Source organism: Bufo bufo, chromosome 6 (genome assembly GCF_905171765.1).
Source record: "Bufo bufo chromosome 6, aBufBuf1.1, whole genome shotgun sequence".
NCBI classification, from domain to species: domain Eukaryota; kingdom Metazoa; phylum Chordata; class Amphibia; order Anura; family Bufonidae; genus Bufo; species Bufo bufo.
The window spans coordinates 385,973,697-385,991,712 of NC_053394.1; the positions used below are offsets into that span (position 1 = coordinate 385,973,697).

At 46.0% G+C, this 18,016-nt stretch overlaps 1 protein-coding gene across 1 annotated transcript in view; it reads right to left on the bottom strand.

Moving 5' to 3' along the window:
* Nucleotides 1-18,016, bottom strand: part of LOC121003515 — a gene marked incomplete at its 5' end in the record, with an annotated part of 1,598,977 nt that overhangs the window by 478,833 nt on the left and 1,102,128 nt on the right.

Genomic DNA, 18,016 nt, shown 5'->3' on the forward strand with positions numbered 1-18,016 from the left:
AATGTCTTGATAAACTTGGGAATTCATTTTTCCTTCGATGATAGCAATCTGTCCAGGCCCTGACGCAGCAAAGCAGCCCCAAACCATGATGCCCCCACCACCATACTTCACAGTTAGGATGAGGTTTTGATGTTGGTGTGCTGTGCCTCTTTTTCTCCACACATAGTGTTGTGTGTTTCTTCCAAACAACTCAACTTTGGTTTCATCTGTCCACAGAATATTTTGCCAGTACTGCTCTTGTGCAAACTGTAAACATGCAGAAATGTTTTTTTTTGGACAGAAGTGGCTTCCTCTGTGGTATCCTCCCATGAAATCCATTCTTGTTTAGTGTTTTACGTATCGTAGATTCGCTAACAGGGATGTTAGCATATGCCAGAGACTTTTGTAAGTCTTTAGCTGACACTCTAGGATTCTTCTTCACCTCATTGAGCAGTCTGTGCTGTGCTCTTGCAGTCATCTTTACAGGACGGCCACTCCTAGGGAGAGTAGCTGCAAGTGCTGAACTTTCTCCATTTATAGACAATTTTTCTTAGCGTGGACTGATGAACAGCAAGGCTTTTGGAGATACTTTTATAACCCTTTCCAGCTTTATGCATGTCAACAATTTTTAATCGTAGGTCTTCTGAGAGCTCTTTTGTGTGAGGCATCATTCACATCAGACAACAATGCTTCTTGTGAAAAGCAAACCCAAAATTGGTATGTGTTTTTTATAGGGCAGGGCAGCTGTAACCAACACCTCCAATCTCATCTCATTGATTGACTCCAGTTGGCTAACACCTCACTCCAATTAGCTCTTGGAGATGTCATTAGTCTAGGGGTTCACATACTTTTTCCACCTGCACTGTGAATGTTTACATGGTGTGTTCAATCAAAACATGGTAACATTTAATTCTTTGTGTGTTATTAGTTTAAGCAGACTGTGATTGTCTATTGTTGTGACTTAGATGAAGATCAGATCACATTTTATGACCAATTTGTGCAGAAATCCATATCATTCCAAAGGCTTCACATACTTTTTCTTGCAACTGTATTTTAATACTTTTAAAATATATTTTGGTTGGTGGGACATTTACACTTTTTTTTATTTTGCCATTTTCTTTATAACTGAGGCATCCAAATGTGGTAAGTGATGTATGTGCAGCATAGCATAGAAACCACTATGTGCACAAAACAAGCAATCACTGACAGAATATATTAAGGGGCAGCATCCAAAACCATCCATAAGAACAGTAAAGGATCACCCCCCCCCCCCCCCCCATCCGAGCTATCATCATTACTTCTAGAAGTACAGATGTAGCAAGGGTTAACACACAAACTCTTAACTCAAATTTCTTAACTCAAAATGGTCACAAATGTAACATATCCAATTAATATATTTTATATCATATCATCTTCAATTATAAAACTAAACAATCCAGAGCTGGTGGGACATACTATAAAAAATAATCAAGGACTCCCCCCACCGGTAAAATCATGTGAGATGAGCGAACCACATGACTTCTACAAATAGAGGGGTGGAGGGGACCCCACTTGTTGGATTTATCTACAGGTACATTTTGGTCAGGGTGTGCAGATTAAGAAGATATTTCTCTAGGAAGACGAGTAATGGCCTCTATGTAATGAGGCAATCCTAGCCTGGGTCACTTTTTGGGAGAACTTGCACATTACTGATATAATGTGCCCAGTAAGACCAGAGCTGACAGTTTTTATAATGTTACAAATACTTATAGTGGTAGAACAGACCGGGGCTGGAATAGGCAGATTGTTATCCTTTTCTATCAGGCCCTGGTTTTGTGCTTCACCAGGTATGGTTGAAAGATACACTACTCCCATAGATTTATGATGTGTCACGCAGACAGGCTTACTCTTATCAGTGGTAGCCCCTCTCTCTATTACTACCCCTGTGCTGTCCCATGCTCAGTTAGAGGTAGGTGGAGCATCAGTAAAAATTATTTTAGGGACTTAGGTCACAAGCTTAGGTCAAGGACCTCTAACGCAGTGTTTTCCAAAATACTACCTGTACCACGAGCCACACAAGAAAGGCAGCAGGAGATTAGGGAGGCTAACCAGTGGCTCAAGAACTGGTGTAGGAAGGAGGGGTTTGGTTTCCTGGAGAACTGGGCCGACTTCTATGTCGGCTACAGGCTCTATCGTAGGAATGGGCTAAACCTCAATGGGGAAGGGGCGGCTGTTTTGGGGGAGAAGATGACTAGAAGGTTGGAGGAGTGTTTAAACTAGGGACTGGGTGGGAGGGTAATTACGTTATAGGAGGGGAAGATAGTGCAGATAGAAACCTGGGGCAAGGTAACTGGGGGAGGAATGGAAGGAGGGAGTAGAACAGTTCAGAAGTAGAGGTGTAGGGTAAAAAATATACATAAACCTCTTAATTGTATGTCTACTAATGCCAGAAGCCTGATAAAACTGGGGAACTGGAATTAGTGATGTGTGAGGAGGACTGTGACATACATAGTGAGAATAACTGAGACATGGTGTCACGAGGGTGTCAAGAGCCACGTCTGACTCCGTTATACCCGGGGTCAGGAAGTCGCAGCGGGTGGCTGCGCGCTCTATGTATAAAGATAGTGCTGCTTCTTAATGGTAGCTTTCTGGGTTTGCCTTGCAACCCTTTTTGGCTCACTCAGGAATCCGTAGCTTCTTCTCCTCAGCTGTTTCTTGTCCAGCACTCCCAACCTCCTTATATTCCCCTCTCCCACTTCTCTGGTTGCCAGATATAGAGCTTCCTGCCTGGAATTCTATACTGACCCACTGGAGCTGAGTAGCTGTGTTCCCTGGTTGTTGTTCCAGAGTGTTACCCTCCGGATCCCTGTTGGGCTTTTGTTGTCTGTTGTTGTAGCCCACCTGGGATTATATGTTTTGTCTGTTTTGTCTGTCCTCTCCTTGGTGTTTTCCTTTAGTGTCAGTGGTGCGGACTAGTGATCCCACCGCCCTGTTCACTACGTAGGGCTCATCTTAGGGAAAGCCAGGGTTTAGGCACGTGATCGGCGTACGGGTGAGGAACCCGTCTTGGGACGTCAGGGCAGTCAGGTGCCAGCCTCAAGGTGAGTCAGGGGTCACCACCTTTCCCTCTCCCTTGGACAGGGCCTTCCCATTTCCCTCCCTTCGTGTGACGCCGGTCATGACACATGGCTGGATGATAGCTATGACTGGGCAGTTAACGTACAGGGTTACAGTCTGTTTAGAAAGAATCGCCAAAACCAGAGAGGGGGAAGGGTCTGCCTATATGTAAAGTCCTGTCTAAAGCCCACAGTCCGAGAAGATATAAGTGAGGGACATGAACATGTGGAGTCACTGTGGGTAGAAATACATGGAGAAAAAAAAAATCTAATAAAATACTAATAGAAGTTTATTATAAACCACCTAATATACCAGAGTCCACAGAAAATCTACTACTAAACGAGATAGATGAGGCGGAAAATCTTAATGAGGTCGATATTATGGGGGACTTCAACTAACCAGATATAGACTGGGAAACGGAAACCTGTACATCTCATAAAGGAAACAGGTTATTGGCAATAACCAAAGACCTTAGAGGGATGGACATACTGGACTTAGTATTAACCAATAGACCTGACAGAACAACAGATGGGCAGGTTGGGGGACATCTGAGAAATAGTGCCCATAAAGTAATAACCTTCCAATTGTCATTCAAAAGAGTGTTTCTTCAGGGAGGAACAAAAATACCAAACTTCAAAAAAGCTAAGAAGAGAGGCCATAGGCCTAACTAACTAGGACAAGGTCCTCAAGAAGAAAAATACAGCCACAAAATTGGATATTTTTAAAAGCATCCTAAAATCTAATTGTGAAAGGTACATACCTTATGGGAATAAAAGGTTAAGGAACAAGAAAAACACCAAATGTGGATAAATAGAAATGTAAAGAAAACAATAAATTACAAAAAGAAAGCATTTAAATCACTAAAACAGGAGGGTAGCGCAGAAGCATAAAAAAACTGGAAAAAAATGTAATATGTAAAAGACAAATAAAAGCAGCCAAACTAGAGACAGAAAGATTCTTTCCAAAGAGAGTAAAAGTAACCCTAAAATTTTCTTTATTTATATAAATGGTAAAAAGTATAAACCTGAAGGTGTCGGCCCTTTACAGAGTAATGAGGGGGGAGTTGCAGAGAGCAATGAGGAAAAAGCAAAGCTATTAAATATTTTCTTCTCCACTGTATTCACTAAAGAAAATAAACTGTCAGATAAAATGCAGAATGTAAAAGTAAATTCCCCATTAAAAGTGCCCTGTCTGACCCACGAAGAAGTACAGCGGCGTCTTAAAAAGATTAAAATAGACAAATTGCTGGGACCAGATGGCATACACCACCGTATCCTAAGAGAATTAGGTAATGTCATAGCCAGACCCTTATTTCTGATATTTAAGGACTCTAATCTGAAATAAGGTGTTCCACAGGATTGGCACAAAGCAAATGTGGTGCCAGAATTCAAAAAGGGTCCAAAAACAGAGCCCAGAAACTATAGGCCGGTAAGTTTAACATCTGTTGTGGGTAAACTGTTTGAAGGTTTTCTAAGAGATGCTATCTTGGAGTACCTCAATGAAAATAGGCAAATAACGCCATATCAGCATGACTTCATGAGGGATCCGTCATGTCAAACTAATTTAATCAGTTTCTATGAGGAGGTAAGTTCTAGACTTGACAGCGGCGAATCAATGGATGTCGTATATCTGGACTTCTCCAAAGCATTTGACACTGTACCACATAAAAGATTGGAATATAAAATGAGAATGCTTGGACTGGGAAAAAAAGTCTGCATGTGGGTAACTGGCTCAGTGATAGAAAATAGAGGGTGGTTATTAATAGTACACACTCAGATTGGGTCACTGTCACTAGTGGAGTACCTCAGGGGTCAGTATTAGGCCCTATTCTCTTCAATATATTTATTAATGATATTGTAGAAGGCTTGCACAGTAAAATATAAATTTTTGCAGATGACACTAAACTGTGTAAAGTAATTAAAATGGAAGAGGACAGTATACTGCTACAGAGGGATCTGGATAGATTGGAGGCTTTGGCAGATAAGTGGCAGATGAGGTTTAACACTGACAAATCTAAGGTTATGCACATGGGAAGGAATAATGCAAGTCACCAGTACATACTAATTGGTAAAACACTGGGTAACACTGACATTGAAAAGGACCTAGAAATTTTAGTGAACAGCAAATTAAGCTGTAGAAACCAGTGTCAGGCAGCTGCTGCCAAGGGCAATTAGATAATGGGTTGCATCAAATAGGGCATACATGTCCGTGATGAGAAAATAGTCCTGCCACTTTACAAGCCACTAGTCAGACCACACATGGAATACTGTGTACAGTTCTGGGCTCCTGTGAACAAAGTAGACATAGCAGAGCTGAAGAGGGTTCAGAGGAGAGCAGCTAAAGTAATAACTGGAATGGGTGGACTACAGTACCCTGAAAGATTATCAAAATTAGGGTTATACACTTTAGAAAAAAGACGACTGAGGGCAGATCTAATTACTATGTATAAATATATCAGGGATCAGTACAGAGATCTCTCCCATCATCTATTTATCCCCAGGACTGTGACTAGGGGACATCCACTGCGTCTGGAGAAAAGAAGGTTTGTACACAAACATAGAAGAGGATTCTTTACGGTAAGAGCAGTGAGGCTATGGGACTCTGCCTGTGGAGGTGGTGATGGTGAGTTCACTAAAAGTGTTCAAGAGGGGACTGGATGTATTTCTGGAGTGTAATAATATTACAGGCTATAGCTAGAGTTGAGCGGACACCTGGATGTTCGGGGTTCGAAAAGTTCGGCCGAACTTGAAAAAAAGTCAATGGAACCCGAACTTTTGGCCACTAAAATGGCTCTAAAATAGTCCTGGAAAAGGCTAGAGGGCTGCAAAATGCATAAAAATGTGCTTAAGAGCATGGCAACTGTTCTGCAAACAAATGTGGATAGGGAAATGACTTAAAATAACATAAAATACAGAAAAATAAAAAATAACAATCTGGATCTAGGAGTAGGAGGTTGAGGAGACAGTGGATGGGTGGATATGGCGGTGTAGGTTGACGTGGCGGTGTAGGTGGAAGCGGCGGTGAAGGAGGAATAGGTAGCCAACACTGATTTGTGTTATTTTTTATTTTTAAATTGGGGTATCCCCCAAAATATTGGGACATATAACAAAATAAAACAAAGAATAAGTGCACTTGAGTACAACAATGGATGATTGAGGCTGGTATAAATGTCTATTCTGCACAAGGTACGGACAAGTCCTGTGGGATCCATGCCTGGTTCATTTTAATAAACGTAAGCTTGTCCACATTGGCTGTGGCCTGTGGTAATGCTCTCTGCCGTGCTAAACACATGTTCACACTATACACTGGCTGCAGGGCACATCAGCACCTCCAAGGCGGACAAAGCTTTTCCACATTTTGGCCATGCTATCAGGTGGGAATGCCATCATCAGCGTGCGCTTGTAGTCGCGCATCTTCCGATCAGTAACAGATGTTTTCACTAAATTTAGTTCCCTGTCAGCAATGCAGAGCAGGGGTTCATTCACGGCAAAAGGGGGTTCATGTCACCCAGCAATACAACAGAGGATTTTGAGAGATTTAGGCCCCTGTCACCCAGGCACAGCAGGGGTTCATTCACGGCAACAGGGGGTTCATGTCACCCAGCAATAGAACAGAGGATTTTGAGAGAACGAGGCCCATGTCACCCAGGCACAGCAGGGGTTCATTCACGGCAAAAGAGGGTTCATGTCACCGAGCAATAGAACAGAGGATTTTGAGAGATTTAGGCCCCTGTCAGCAATGCAGAGCAGGGGTTCATTCACGGCAAAAAGGGGTTCATGTCACCCAGCAATAGAACAGAGTATTTTGAGAGATTTAGGCCCTTGTCACCCAGGCACAGCAGGGGTTCATTCACGGCAAAAGGGGGTTCATGTCACCCAGCAATAGAACAGAGGATTTTGAGAGATTTAGGCCCCTGTCACCAAGGCACAGCAGGGGTTCATTCACGGCAAAAGGGGGTTCATGTCACCCAGCAATAGAACAGAGGATTTTGAGAGATTTAGGTCCCTGTCACCCAGGCACAGCAGGGGTTCATTCACGGCAAAAAGGGGTTCATGTCACCCAGCAATAGAACAGAGTATTTTGAGAGATTTAGGCCCTTGTCACCCAGGCACAGCAGGGGTTCATTCACGGCAAAAGGGGGTTCATGTCACCCAGCAATAGAACAGAGGATTTTGAGAGATTTAGGCCCCTGTCACCCAGGCACAGCAGGGGTTCATTCACGGCAAAAGGGGGTTCTTGTCACCCAGCAATAGAACAGAGGAATTTGAGAGATTTAGGCCCCTGTCACCCAGGCACAGCAGGGGTTTGTATACGCCAAAAATGGTAAAATGTCACCCGACAATTGAAAATAAGAATATTTTCAATTTAGGGCACTAAAATTTGCACTTTTTTGCATTAAAATGGCTCTAAAATAGTCCTTGAAAAGGCTAGAGGGATGTAAAAAGCAGTAAAATGTGCTTAAGAGCATGGCAGCTGCTCTGCAAACAAATGTGGATAGGGAAATAACTTAAAATAAAAAAACTAAAAATTACTAATTATTAACCTGCAACTCAGAGAAGGAGGTGGATATGGAGTCGGAGGCTGAGGAGGCGGTGAATGTGGTGTTGTAGGTGGAGGCAGCAATGGAGGAGGAGGAGGTAGCCAACAATGTTTTTTTTATTTTTTTATTGGGGTAGGTAGCCCCCAAAATATTGAGACAAATAAAAAAAAAGAAAACAAAGAATCATTGCACTTGACTTGAGTACAAGAATGTATGTTTGATGGTGGTATAAATGTCTATTCTGCACAAGGTACAGACAAGTCTTGTGGGATCCAAGCCTGGTTCATTTTAATGAACGTGAGCTTGTCCACGTTGGCTGTGGACAGGCGGATGCGCTTGTCTGTGATGACGCCCCCTGCCGCGCTAAACACACGTTCAGATAATACACTGGCTGCAGGGCAGGCCAGCACCTCCAAGGCGTAAAGGTCAAGCTCAGGCCATGTGCCCAATTTGGAGACCCAGACGTTGAAGGGGGCAGACCCGTCATTCAGTACGTGTAGGCATGTTGGTGAAATGGAACGTCTTAGCAGGAGGTAGCATATCAGCTGGTGGTGCTGGTTGTTGTGGCGTGCTGACAAAGCTTTTCCAAATTTCGGCCATGCTAACCCTGCCTTCTGAGGTGCTGTTGGTGTCCCAGCTGCGTTGGCAACCTCTTCCTCGTCCTCTGCCTTCACCTTGTGCTTCCACTGTGCCCCCGCTGTCAGGTGGGAATGCCACCAGCAGCACGTCTACCAGCGTGCACTTGTACTCGCGCATCTTAATGATCACGCTCCAGTGACGGAATTAAGGATGGTACATTGTCCTTGTAACGGGGATCCAGCAGCATGGCCACCCAGTAATCAGCACAAGTTAGAATGTGGGCAACTCGGCGGTCATTGCGGAGACACTGCAGCATGTAATCGCTCATGTGTGCCAGGCTGCCCAGAGGCAATGAAAAGCTGTCCTCTGTGGGAGGTGTATCGTCTGTGTCCTCTGTATCCCCCCATCCATGCACCAGTCATGGCCATGAGCTGGTCTGGGTGCCACCCTGCTGTGAACATGGTTCCTCCTCCTGCATCTCCTCCTCATCATCCTCCAGAACTGTGCCCTGGCTGGACAATTGTGTACCTTGGGTTTGTGGGTGCAGGAACCCACCCTCGGAGCCACTTGGGAATGACTGGCCGGAAACCCTACGAAATGATCCCTCTTCATCCTCCTCCTCCTGTGCCACATCCTCTTCCATCATCGCCATGAGCGTTTTTTCAAGGAGGCATAGAAGTGGGATAGTAACGCTAAGAACGGCGTTATCGTCACTGGCCATGTTGGTGGAGTACTCGAAACAGCGCAACACGGAACACAGGTCTCGAATGGAGGCCCAGTCATTTGTGGTGAAGTGGTCCTGTTCCGCCGAGCGACTCACCCGTGGATGCTGCAGCTGAAACTCCACTATCGCCTGCTGCTGCTCCTACAGTCTGGCCAGCATGTGCAAGGTGGAGTTCCACCTTGTGGGCACGTCGCATATGAGGCGGTGAGCGGGAACGCCGAAAGCGCGCACAGACGGCCCGCACTTTATGCAGCAGCTCTGACATGTCGGGGTAATTTTTAAGGAATCTCTGCTCCACCAAATTCAGCACATGCGCCAGGCAAGGGATGTGCGTCAAACCGGCTAGTCCCAGACCTGCTACGAGATTTCGCCCATTATCGCACACCACCAGGCCGGGCTTGAGGCTGACTGGCACAAACCACTCATCGGTCTGTTGTTCAAGGCCCATCCACAGCTCCTGCGCGGTGTGGGGTTTGTCCCCCAAACAGATAAGTTTTAAAACTGCCTGCTGTCGTTTACCCCTGGCTGTGCTGAAGTTGGTGGTGAAGGTGTTACGCTGACCGGATGAGGAGCTGGTAGAGGATGAGGAAGCAGAGTAGGAGGAGGAAGCAACAGGAGGCAAACTGAAGCACCCTGCAATCCTCGGTGGTGGAAGGACATGCGCCAAACTGCTATCCGCCTCAGGCCCAGCCGCCACTACATTTACCCAGTGTGCTGTTATGTAGATATAAAGGCCCTGACCGTGCTTACTGGTCCACGTATCCGTAGTCAGGTGCACCTTGCCACAGATGGCGTTGCGCAGTGCACACCTGATTTTGTCCCCTACTTGGTTGTGAATGAAAGGGATGGCTCGCCTTGAAAAATAGTGGCGGCTGGGCACGACGTACTGTGTGACAGCCACCGCCATAAGGCCTTTAAAACTATCCGTCTCCACCAGACGGAATGACAGCATTTGAAAGGCAAGTAATTTTGAAATTTTGGCATTCAGGCTAGGGATCGCGGGTGGTTAGGGGGGTACTTCCTCTTCCTCTCCAGCGTTTGGGATATGGAGAGGTGAACGCTTCCATGTGACATTGTGGAGATGGTTGGTGACCCAGGTGTTGGTGTTGCTGGCAGATCCTCTGTTTGTGGGGTGCCAGGTGGCACTGTCACTCCAGAGGTGTATGAAGAGGCCGCGACTGCAGCAGAAGAGGAAGCAGGAGGAGCCAAAGACCTTTCTTGGTTTTTGAGGTGTCTACTCCACTGCAGCTGGTGCTTTGCACTTAAATGCCTGGTCATGCAGGTTGTGCTCAGGTTGAGAACGTTTATGCCTCGCTTCAGGCTCCGATTGCACAGCGTGCAAACCACTCGTGTCTTGTCGTCAGCACATTGTCTGAATTACTGCGACGCCAGAGAACTCCCTGGAGCTGGCTTTGGTGTGCTCGGTCCCTTGCTGCGGTGGGCAGTAGGAGGCATACTGTCTAGAGGACGGCCGCTCCGCTCCGCTTTTGCACCCAGCTCCCTCTTCTGCTGTGCTGGTGGCTCTGTGCGACCACCGCCTCTTCCTCCGAACTACATCGGTCACTCGCATGACCTTGATTCCATGTGGGGTCGAGGACCTCATCGTCCTCTACCCAGTCTTTACCCCTGACTTCCTTGTCAGTCTGCACACTTTCGAAAGCCCCAGCAGTTGGCACCTGTGTTTCGTCATCATCCGAGACGTGCTGCGATGGTCCCATGTACTCATCTTGAAAAATAAGTAGTTGGGCATCGGTGCACTCAATCTCTTCCACTTCTGGGGCAGGGCTAGGTGGATGGCCCTGCGAAACCCTGCTAACAGAGTGATCAAAAAGCAGAAGAGACTGCTGCATGACTTGGGGCTCAGACTGCTTGGCTGATTTGCAAGGGGGTGAGGTGAAAGACTGATGGACATCGGCTGCAGGTGCCAACTGTGATCTTTCAGCATGAGACTGGGTGGGAGAGAATGTGAAGGAACTGGATCCACTGTCAGAAACCCAATCTACTATCGCCTGAGGAAGGGGTTTCACTTATGCGTGTAGCTGGCACAGATCGACCACGTCCTCTCCCTGCAACAGGAGCTCCACCAGCAGCAGCACGACCTGGGCCACGTCCCTTATTTGATGCTCTCCTCATATTTTTTAAATTTAGGATCTTGCCCTAAATGGGTGTTTAATTAATAGTACAGGGTGGGCCATTTATATGGATACACCTTAATAAAATGGGAATGGTTGGTGATATTAACTTCCTGTTTGTGGCACATTAGTATATGTGAGGGGGGAAACTTTTCAAAATGGGTGGTGACCATGGCGGCCATTTTGAAGTCGGCCATTTTGAATCCAACTTTTGTTTTTTCAATAGGAAGAGGGTCATGTGACACATCAAACTTATTGGGAATTTCACAAGAAAAACAATGGTATGCTTGGTTTTAACGTAACTTTATTCTTTCATGAGTTATTTACAAGTTTCTGACCACTTAACACATAAAATGTGTTCAATGTGCTGCCCATTGTGTTGGATTGTCAATGCAACCCTCTTCTCCCACTCTTCACACACTGATAGCAACACCGCAGGAGAAATGCTAGCACAGGCTTCCAGTATCCGTAGTTTCAGGTGCTGCACATCTCGTATCTTCACAGCATAGACAATTGCCTTCAGATGACCCCAAAGATAAAAGTCTAAGGGGGTCACTGGATATGCGAAATTGCTACATGATGATGTGTTTCCCTCTTTATGCACTGAAGCTGGCACGTTCCCTGAGTTTTTCCAGCAAGATGGTGCACCCACCACCACATTATGGGTGTCAGGTCTGAGCATTCCTAGATGAACAGTTTCCTGGAAAGTGGATTAGTCATCGTGGGCCAGTTGAATGGCCCCCAAAGTCTCCCGATCTGACCCCCTTAGACTTTTATCTTTAAAAAAATATATAAAAAAATCACTTAGATTTTAACATGTCCTAGCTGCCTGTGGATGACACTTTTATAGGGAGCGGGATCTGTGGATAACACTGCTATGAGGGGGATCTGTGCATGACACATACCGTATATAGCATCTTATGCTATACGTGTCATCCACAGATACACCCCATGACAGTGTCATCCCCATTTCCCCCTCCATAACAGTGTCATCCACAGATCTCCCTCCCCGCCTCTCACAGTAGTGTACATTTGACATTTCTAAACTGTAATCCATATCCTGCAGTAACTTAAACTTTAAATCAGGATTAAGCGGCCGCTCATCTCTACTAGTACCTTAACCTTACACCACTCAGCTAGCTTCGGTAACAGGGCCAGGCTACAGTCTACAGGTACTGCCTGTTAGTTGTTACCGAGCGAGTGCCGATTTCTGCAGGTCAGAGCATACGGATTACAGTATAGAAGAAATGTACACTCCTGTGAGCAGTCCAGACCAGTGGCGGATCCAGAGCCTGGTCTCGGGAGGGCCACTTCCAGAATATTTTCTGTCCGCCGCCACAGAACAAGGGTGCTTATAGAACTATGAAAACTTACAATTACTTGGCTTGGCCCTTGGGGATCTCGGACACCACTTCAACACTTTGGCCGGGGGCTCGGCGGAGCTGATGTTGTGTTTCATCCTAATGAGAAAGATATCATAATAAGGATTTGGAGAAGGGGCAGAGGGATAGCAGAGCAGGGAGAGGCTGGTGCTGCTACTAGGGGGTCCTACCATGGAGAGTAATAAAGCCCACCATAATGCCCCCCAGTAGAAATAATTCTCCTTATAATGTGACAGTGCAAAAAATACCCCCTTGTAATGCCCCTAGTTGAGCTAATGTCTCCCATAATGTGCCAGTATAAAATACCCCTATATAGTGCCCCCAGTAAATGCCCCCATAGTGCTCCTCTCCCCCCTTCCTCCTAGTGCCCCCCACAATGTACCAGTATAAAATGCCCCATATATTGTGCCCCAGTAGATGCCCTCAGTGTCCCCTATAATTTGCAAGTATAAAATACCCCTTCTTAGTGCCCCCCATAGATGACCCTATAGTACTCCTCTCCCACCTTCCCCATAGTACCCACCATGTGTCCCAGTATAAAATTCTACTGTACAGAGCCTCCCATATAAAATACCCCTTCTTTGTGGCCTCAGTAGATGCCCCTATAGTGCCCACCAATAATATGCCAGTAATAAGTGCCCCCAATAACGTGCCAGTAACACGAGCCCCCCAATGTGCCAGTAATAAGAGCCCAGCCCCCATCACGTGCCAGTAATAAGAGCCCCCCCAATGTTCCAGTAATAAGCCCCCCATCACGTGCCAGTAATAAGCCCCCATCACGTGCCAGTAATAAACCCCCATCACGTGCCAGTAATAAGCCCCCCATCATGTGACAGTAATAAGACCCCCCATCATGTGCCAGTAATAAACCCCCCATCATGTGCCAGTAACAAGCCCCCCATCATGTGCCAGTAATAAGCCCCCCCATCATGTGCCAGTAATAAGCCCCCCATCATGTGCCAGTAATAAGCCCCCCATTATGTGCCAGTAATAAGCCCCCCCAATGTGCCAGTAATAAGCGCCCCAATGTGCCAGTAATAAGCCCCCCGAATGTGCCAGTAATAAGAGCCCCCAATGCTCCTGTAAAACTATTGTAAAAAAAACAAAAAACACTTATACTTGGCTCCATGTCGGCGATGCGATGCAGCCTCTTCCGGCCCTCAGTGTAAACGGTTCTAGTGACTCACTGTTCTTTTAACTCAAAGAATCGAATGAGTCTCTAACTAAGTCGGATCTTTAGATGACTCATTCGATTCTTAGAGTCCCTCCTGTACAGTGTGTGACTCAGAGCTGCTTGCCTGAGCTCTGATTGGTTGCAGGCCAAGGTGGGCGGGGAGGGGAGGGGCTGGCTTCCACTCTAGGATCAGATTACACTCCTCCCTCCCTGCTGCCAGCATCTCTCTGCTCTGCTATCTGACTCAGCTGTTCACATGGATCGGCTCAGTCAGAGGAATCAACTCATGAAACCGGACATCACTAATCTCCCTGTGCCCGACTGCGGCGGCTCACTTTGGGGGCCATTTTAGTTAGGGGGGCACATAGGGGGGGGCACAGCATGATGTAGGGGGGGCCGTGGCCCCCTCTGGCCCCCCCCTGGCGACGCCACTGCCCGGCTTGGGTTGTTTCCCCTGCTTGGGTTGTGTCAATTGTAGATACATCAGAAAAGGGAAGGCTTTTGTGCATCCAAGTACAGGTGCATCATATGCAGGCTCGGACTGGCCCACAGGGGAATCCCCCGGTGGGCCCCTGAGCAAGGTGGGCCCCTAGTCTCCCACCCCCTGCACAAGTTGAACATAACACATTAGACTTACTGCACTACATACATATATTCAATGTACAGCACCTCAACCAGCCTATGTTCATATAAAAAACTTGTTAAATTATTTATTATATTTGAATGTATCTGTACGGTGGGCCAATTTTTTTTTTACTGGTGGGCCCTAGGTACCTCAGTCCGACACTGATCATATGATATTCCGTTTCACCTCACATGCAACTCCAGTTATGTCATCTATGTTTTATCCTGCCCGTGTAACTTGATGTATGTGGGTGAAACGACGACGGACCTCAAGACACGGTTAAACAACCACTGTCTGAGTATTAGGAAAAAACGTTTGGATTTACCAGTATCCAAGCATTTCTCTGAGGCCAAACACAAGGAGAGTGATCTGAGATGCTGGATTCTCGATCACATACCCCAGCCCAGACGTGGGGGCGACAGGTCCAAGATACTTAAATGTTGGTAACTGAGCTGGATCCATAGACTGGACAGCCTAAAACCCAAAGGCTTGAATATTGAGTTCTATTTTGGTGATGTGGTATGAGGGGTGGTTTGCCTCTAATGATCATCGCGTTAATGTCCTGTGTCTTGTGTACACACTATGAGATTATTAACATCTGTTTCAAGATTTTTCTGAAAAATATATATTCATATACTTTTCTGTTTTATTCCTAGATCACTTTTTTATACTTCACCACATTCAGCACTTCTTTGGGCATGAGCAAGTGGAAGAATTGTATACAGCATCATATGCAGGAGCTTCATTTCCATGGGCTATGTGTTATTATTTTTTATTGTACTTTTTATATATATTTTTTCATATTACCAGAACTGGCGAACATCCTGGGACTTGCACATATATACACATGTTTTGTTATACTAGCTTGCGGCGATATAGCTCAGATTTTTCTTTCTTGGCTGGTTGGATTTGCCCCCTGTGGCATCTGTATACCTGGAGAGGAGAGCCCTCTTGAGTGAAGGTTGCGGTACGACACCCATGGTATGTACCTGTTTTCACACTGCGGTTTCCGTGTGTGTCCAGGGTTGATACTTGGGTATGGTATGTTGACACACTGGTCTACCATGTTGTCACTACCTGTCTTGACCGCTACACTCTGGTCTCATACAGGTTTGATGCTTAAATATACCTCAGTATGTTGTCACACAGGTTAGGGGCATTTCTCCAGTATCCAAGATGGCGCTCTGTAACATAGATCGACACTGGGCATGCGCCGTGATAAGCCAAGGGTGTCTTGATGACGCGATGATGTCGGCAAGTTTTGATGATGTTGTAAGTCCGTGATGGGTGTTACGCCGCGTCTGTGCATTGGAATGTATACAACGCAGAATAGCCACATGGAATATTTCTCCAGCTGATGTCTGGTATGTCCACATTGTTATGTCGCTGCTCTGCCCCTTATACACATGTGGTACCGGACACACACATCGATTAGTCCTGTGCGCCCGATCGATGGGCGTGTCTCTAGATCCACATGAGATATGGTATTTATTAATGCACTTGTATTATGTAATTATGGGACATACATGTTCCTTTTACTCATTGTTCCGCAGTTCTCCATATGTTATTATGACACTGATATGTTTTGTGAACACACCCGGTGTGGGATGTGTCTTTAAGATTTGCTCACATTTTTTTGCAATTGTGCAGACACACCCAGAGATGGGTGTGTCTTTGTTAATTGATTCACCTATAAGTCTGTTTTCATTCACATTGTATCTCTGCTTGAAAAAGGCTCATTTAGAGCCGAAACGTTGCACCGGATGGTTGAATAAAGGTATCACCGAATTTTTCATCTAACTGGAGTGCCGTCCATTTTCTGGATTATATATATATATATATATATATATATATATATACACACACACACACACACACACACACTGCTCAAAAAAATAAAGGGAACACAAAAATAACATCCTAGATCTGAGTTAATGAAATATTTTCTATCTTCTGAAATACTTTGTTCTTTACATAGTTGAATGTGCTGACAACAAAATCACACAAAAATTAAAAAATGGAAATCAAATTTTTCAACCCATGGAGGTCTGGATTTGGAGTCACACTCAAAATTAAAGTGGAAAAACACACTACAGGCTGATCCAACTTTGATGTAATGTCCTTAAAACAAGTCAAAATGAGGCTCAGTAGTGTGTGTGGCCTCCACGTGCCTGTATGACCTCCCTACAATGCCTGTGCATGCTCCTGATGAGGTGGCAGACGGTCTCCTGAGGGATCTCCCCCCAGACCTGGACTAAAGCATCTGCCAACTCTTGGACAGTCTGTGGTGCAACGTGACGTTGGTGGATAGAGCGAGACATGATGTCCCAGATGTGCTAAATTGGATTCAGGTCTGGGGAACGAGCGGACCAGTCCATAGCATCAATGCCTTTGTCTTGCAGGAACTGCTGACACACGCCAGCCACATGAGGTCTAGCATTGTCTTGCATTAGGAGGAACCCAGGGCCAACCGCACCAGCATATGGTCTCACAAGGGGTCTGAGGATCTCATCTCGGTACCTAATGGCAGTCAGGCTACCTCTGGTGAGCACATGGAGGGCTGTGCGGCCCTCCAAAGAAATGCCACCCCACACCATTACTGACCCAATGCCAAACCGGTCATGCTGGAGGATGTTGCAGGCAGCAGAACGTTCTCCACGGCGTCTCCAGACTCTGTCACATGTGCTCAGTGTGAACCTGCTTTCATCTGTGAAGAGCACAGGGCGCCAGTGGCGAATTTGCCAATCTTGGTGTTCTCTGGCAAATGCCAAACGTCCTGCAGGGTGTTGGGCTGTAAGCACAACCCCCACCTGTGGACGTCGGGCCCTCATATCACCCTCATGGAGTCTGTTTCTGACCGTTTGAGCAGACACATGCACATTTGTGGCCTGCTGGAGGTCATTTTGCAGGGCTCTGGCAGTGCTCCTCCTGTTCCTCCTTGCACAAAGGCGGAGGTAGCGGTCCTGCTGCTGGATTGTTAACCTCCTACGGCCTGCTCCACGTCTCCTGATGTACTGGCCTGTCTCCTGGTAGCGCCTCCATGCTCTGGACACTACGCTGACAGACACAGCAAACCTTTTTGCCACAGCTCGCATTGATGTGCCATCCTGGATAAGCTGCACTACCTGAGCCACTTGTGTGGGTTGTAGACTCAGTCTCATGCTACCACTAGAGTGAAAGCACCGCCAGCATTCAAAAGTGACCAAAACATCAGCCAGGAAGCATAGGAACTGAGAAGTGGTCTGTGGTTACCACCTGCAGAACCACTCCTTTATTGGGGGTGTCTTGCTAATTGCCTATAATTTCCACCTGTTGTCTATCCCATTTGCACAACAGCATGTGAAATTGATTGTCACTCAGTGTTGCTTCCTAAGTGGACAGTTTGATTTCACAGAAGTGTGATTGACTTGGAGTTACATTGTGTTGTTTAAGTGTTCCCTTTATTTTTTTGAGCAGTGTATATACACACACACACACACACACACACACCTTAGTTTCACTTTTAACTGGATCTGTCCTTTGATTACCAATATTCATTTAATACAGGCCACCTCTGGTAACTGAAAACAAGGTGCTGTTTTATCTCCCTGTAAAAAGGAGTATCTGAAGGAATGAAGCCAGTTAGTGACCAGCATAAAAACTGTGAGGATTTGCTCTGGTAGGAAGGGTAAGCGGATGCAGTACAGAGGCAAAACAAGTTTGTAAATCAAACTATCGGTGTTTATTCATACAAAAGGCAAATGAAAAATGACTTATTACAGTCTTGGTGTTAATTCACACAATGA